The sequence below is a fragment of the Lolium rigidum genome, chromosome 3, assembly GCF_022539505.1.
Source record: "Lolium rigidum isolate FL_2022 chromosome 3, APGP_CSIRO_Lrig_0.1, whole genome shotgun sequence".
NCBI lineage: Eukaryota > Viridiplantae > Streptophyta > Magnoliopsida > Poales > Poaceae > Lolium > Lolium rigidum.
Genome location: NC_061510.1, coordinates 240427238 through 240433237, shown reverse-complemented (window position 1 = coordinate 240433237; position 6000 = coordinate 240427238).

The following is a 6000-nucleotide window of genomic DNA, read 5'->3' as shown; positions in this document are numbered from 1 at the left end:
AGCTCATTTTTCTTATCTTTAGTTTTGTTCTTGTTTCTTAGCCCGTTGGTAGAGGTTTGAATTTCAGGTAGTGGATCCAAAAGTATGCCTAATTGTTGGCTGCAAAGGGTACTGTCCAATGGGAACATCATTTGTTGATTCACCATGAAGTGGTGGAGGGAAAGGAAGTAGGTGAGGCTGAGCAGGAGGTTTTTAAGCTGAAGATGGTCAAGTTATTTGAAGAATGCAAGAAGCTCATTGTTTGTTGAGATATGAATATTGTCGCACTAATGAAGTTACTGGATGCATTTCTGACCATCGTAATCATATCAATATTGCTTAAGAAATGAAATTGGCAGTGGCCATTGTAATTCTAGTGTTGCTATTTGTGAGATGAAATGGGCATTGGCAATGCCGTAGAAGAATTTATGGTGTTTGAATGACACAAATTTGATTGTTTCAATAGCAGTTGACTGTTTAAATGACAGATATTTTAAAAATAAAAGAAAGGTGATCGGCTGAGTAATTCATTGGGCTCTCTGTGACCATACATGAGAACATCAGCTTGCTTCTAGCTGGCCAAAAAAGTTGACATGGTCAACATAAAATTTAAGGTGCATGCTTGTTGCAACTACATTAATAATTTCAATGAAGTCTACATCTTTACTTAGTGCCTTTAATCCCTCACCTTAAGTATTTTTTGGCATGGTCCAGTAGAATACACCAAGAGACCTCTCTATCTCGATTCCAACAAGATCAAAAAAAAAATGCCATCTATAACATTGGAAATGTAACGCAGACTCAATTTAAAAAAATATTCCACATGAGATCAATGTAGGCCATGTTCTCCCCAGTTCCACAAACAAAACCTTTGTGGTGTAAATCCACACTAACCAAATCATCTCGAGGACATGCATTGCCAACAATGCAGTGAAAATGCTCAGAAGCTAAATTTCCCCAACCATCGTCTAATCATTTGGAAAACGCCAAAACAAACCTGATGAATGGCTTCCAATGGGGAGATGGACATATAAAGGATACAGCATAGTACATTCATGTTGAAATTTTGGGTAAGTTAACTAATTAATTCTCATTATTCACCTATGAAGGATGTGCTTAAAGAATTGTGATGATGAGACTTGGAGAAGTGCATCATTCAGGAGGAGAAACTTCACCATCTACAAGGAAGGAATGTACTATTTTTCTTGTCCGAGTTTTACTGAAGTAGGGCACAACCTTTATTCTCATGTTCTCTCTCTACAGATCTAAAAGAAGATTAAGAAGATAATCCTACTATGCATCTTATGTCTATTTCTTGTATACTTTTCGTGTTTATTTTATTGTCTTCTCAACAAAAAGTCCATACATATCTACTATGCTCCATTCGAGTTATACACCGTCAAACTTATACCTTCTTAAATTTATTGCTAGAACACCTAAGATCTCCATGTAATCTTCCAAAGTATTGTAACGCACAGAATGCTATAGAAAGGGCCGGTTATAACTTACATGAGTATTCGCGTGTAAAGGCCAGATGTTATCTTGGCATTATGCAGAATGTGAGGATGTTTTCTTGGCACATTTTTCATGCATCAACGTGAGTGATTAAGTCCATGGGTCTCCTTTTTTGGCCCTCACAATGTTCTCCTGAGGGATACTCGAGTACGACTAGGGTTTCCAGCAACCCAACCCCATCCGCCCTCCCTGGCGTTGCCTGAGGTGGCAATCGTGCTTTCTCGTGTGGCCATTGGTGATGGCGGCGGTGAGGGTTTCATCCATCTGTCTCTCGCAGAAACATCGGAGCGGCGGCTCGGATGGAGATGTGGGGTCAACCTAGCGCCAGGTGATGTCTACGGGTGTTTGTTGGTGTTTCCTGTCACATGGGTGGAAAGGAATCGTGGGTGTCGGTCGTGGCTGGAGGGTTGTGTCAACGGTTCTCTTCTCCCGATTTGAAGGTTAGTTCCATTCCTCTCGCAAACTCCTTGTTGGATCTATAAGATGGTGCGCGTCACTGGCTCTAGAGATGGCAGGGTGTCGGTGTTGTTAGCTCTGGACCTGTGGAAACCCTTTGGGCTCTAGTATCCTACGTTAATGCGATGTTGAGGTCCTTTGGACCAACCCATTCCATGTTCCCAGGTAAAAATGCAAAATCCACGGATTGGGCAGCAACAACGATGTAGGTCTCGCTTCCCACTTAGGCGCGCCATCTAGGTAATGTTAGATCTCTGGATACTGGGTCATGGGGAGGGTGGGCGGTTGTCAATTTTGAGCCTAGTACAATGGTGGTTGATACGTATCAAACGTATCTATAATTTTGTATGTACATGCTTGCTTTACACCAATTTATATATGATTTATTCATACTTCGTTGCACTTTTATACATTTTCCGGCACTAACCTATTAACAAGATGCCACAATTGCCAGTTCTCTGTTTTCTGCTGTTTTGTATTTCAGAAAAGTTGTACAGGAAATATTCTCAGAATTGGACGAAACAAAAGCCGAAGTCAATATTTTACTGTAACGAAGACGAAGACCGGAGGGGAGTCGAAGAAAGGCAACAGGGCGGCCAGACCAACCCTAGGCGCGGCCTGGCCTGGGCCCGCGCCTAGGGGTGGTGTGGGACCCCCTGGCCTCCACCGACCTCGCCATTCCGCCTATTTATTCACGATCTCGAGAAAAACCTTAACACCCGAGCCTCCATCCACGAAAAGTTCCATCGCGGCCTCAATTGCAGACCCTAGCTCGGGAGGGTTCTGAAGCTCTTCTCGGTACCCTGCCGGAGGGGGAAATCATCGCCGAAGGCATCTATATCGCCATTCCCGCCTCCGAAGTGATGCGTGAGTAGTTCATCCCTGGACTATAGGTCCATACCAGTAGCTAGATGGTTGTCTTCTTCAATTTGTGCCTCATGTTTAGATCTTGTGAGCTACCCTACATGATCAAGATCATCTTTATGTAATACTACATGTTGTGTTTGTTGGGATCCGATTAATATTGAATACTATGTTGAGATCGATTATATATTCTTGTCATATGTTATTTGTGATCTTCCATGCTCTCCGTTGCTAGTAGATACCCTAGCCAAGTAGATGCTTGTGACTCCAAGAGGGGGTATTTATGCTCGATAGTAGGTTCATGCCTCTAGTTTTCTGGAAGAGTGACAATAACTTCTAAGGTTGTAGATGTGTTGTTGAAACTAGGAAGAAAACAATAATGTTTTATCCAAGGGTAATTCTATTTCTTAATTTACACATATTGCTTAATGCGATAATCTGTTGCTTGCAACTTAATACTGGAAGGGGTTCGGGCGATAACAGGAAGGTGGATTATTAGTTATAGACGCAGTTGGATAACGGTCTATGTATTATGCTGTAATGCCCAAACGAATCTCATAGTAATTATCTTGTCATGTATGGTCGGTATTCTGTCCCAGTTGTAATTTGTTCACCCAGCATGTTATTTATCTTTATGGAGAGATACCTCTAGTGAACTATGGACCCTGGTCCTTTCCTTTACACTGATAAATTCATCTATTGCCATCATGTTCTGTTTACTTACTGCAAGCATTGTTCTCTTTAATTATTGCAAACATGTCCTTCCACTCGATACATTTAATCATTTGTGTTCAGCAAAACCGGTGACATTTACAACCTCACTCTAAGTTGGGGCAAACTATTTTGGTTATGTTGTGTGCAGGTTCCACTTTGTTGCTGACGTAGGTAGTACGCCCTGCCAATAGTCAGCTAGCAACACCTTCAGAAGTCATGCCTTTCTCCTACTGGTCAATTAAACCTTGGTTTCTTACTGAGGGAAAACTTGCTGATGTGCTCATCATACCTTCCTCTTGGGGTTCCCCAACGGTATGCAATCTGCGCTCATCAGTGGTGATTTTCTGGTTCGGTGGGTCGGGCGTCTATTTGGTGGGATGATTGCCATCATCTAGAAGTTTCTTCTCACCGGTGGGTCAGTACCCTCGGTCCTTGTGCATGTTGCATGTGTTCTAGGTCTCTACGCTTCTTATTCTTCAATGGTTAGACCAAGCTCCATATTTTCCCTCGGGCCTCCATGGGAAAAAAACGTTGTGGTGAGCATGGTGTGTTTCCTGCGGCGAGGCTGCCGAGTGCGGTGTGTGCTCTTTGTTCGTCATGAGAGTAGTTCCCATCCTAGCTCTAGAGTTATCGGCTCTACCATATGGAATGCAACACCCTTCGATCTAGAGTAGTTGGGCGAGAGGTCAGATTGCTCTCTTCGTGGGTGGAGAAAGATTGGGGCTGCAGCTCCTCGGTCCCGTAGAGCCCTTGTATCTGCTCGGCCACAAGGCGGTGGTTCATCCTCTCCTGTTTCGTCTTCAATCGCCGTCTCAAGGAGCCTTGGGAAAGAGGGCATCATCGAGTGCAATATGTGCTTTCTTTCATATGGTTTGTGTGTTTGTTGTGTGTGTCGTGTTTGTAAGTTAGAAAACGTGAATGACTAGTTACCATGGCATGTGTAAAATGCGTGTAAGTGTATATATCTAGGTCAACTTGAAAGACCTCGAAAGTCGAGAGTCTATAATAATACAGCTCCCTCTGTCCATAATAAAAGTATGTATCCACTTTGATAAAAATATGCATGTATGTAGACGTATTTTAATGTGTAGATGCATGTAAATTTAGACAAAGTTGAAACATACTTTTATGGACTGAGAAAGTAACAAAACACTTAACAAAAATATACCGCTCCATTTCGAGAAAAAAAATGTTTATAGTTCGTAGCGTGCAGCACTCACAAGTGGTGCATAGCAATTGTTCTTAAGCAAAAGCCTGCGGACCTAGATTGCCAAGTTAAGAGGATGAAAAAAGATGACAAATCCACATGAGATGCACGTTCCCGTCCAAAAGAGAAAATGTGAATAGGGCAATGCCGCGTATATATATGTAGGTAGGTAAGTATATCCATGTGAATCAAACGATGAGAATCTCACACCTGAGGTCAGGACAAAAAATATACTTTCTCTTCGCCAGAAAGGACATGGAAATAACGTCAAGGTAGAAGGGAGACTAGTACCTCTGCCACACACCATCTGACCTTGACTTTGTATTTTCGTCTTACAGAAACAAAAAGGATTTAGCAGATACGTAGTCTCCATCAATGCATGACATCTCTACATACATATCCAAGACGATATTAATTAATTAATAGTGTTCTAGAAGGTTCCACTAATTGATTCAGATATCTTGCGAGGAGGTTGGCGATCTGAATTTTTCTCCTACTGATTAATCTCTAGATAACGACCATTTAGCGCTACGCCGTGCACACCACTCCTATAGCTGCGATGTCAATTGCTGTTAACACCGCGGCGCGCGCGCGGTGCCGAATTGCCGAACGGCGAAGGGCCGTTGACGGCGGCGCGTATATCACAGCTTCATCGGTTGACGGCGGCGCGTATATCACAGCTTCATCGGTTGACGGCGAATGGAGAGAGTAGTACTTCATCCTTTCTAAATTAGAATGTCTACAATATTTAGTTAAAGTCAATTTTTTTAAAATTTAAGCAACTATATACAAAAATATTAATATCTACAATTTTAAATGCATATAATATAAATATATATTTTATGATGGTTCTTAAAATATTAACTTGGAATTATAAATGTTGACACTTTTTTCTATACAGTAGAGCAAACTTTGAGAAGTTTGATTTTATCCAAATATTATAAGCATCCTATTTTGGATGTACTACGAGAGAATCTGGAGTGTTAGTTTGTCAACTTATTATTATGTATAAAAACAGAAGGTGTACTTGCTACTCCCTACATCCCAAAGTGCATCCGAGGAGAGAGAATTACTGTATAATTAGAGGTAAACCGGGTGAAAAGGAAAATGGAGTAGAATCAGGCGGCCCCTGCAGGCGACCGAGGAGGCGATTCCTCGTCGTCCCCAGAGATGACATCGGTGAAGGGGGTGGCGGGGATCTGAGCCCTTGACCCCCGCGAGGTTTCTAGGTGGAGGAACTCCGTGCCAGGCTCACCATGGCTGAG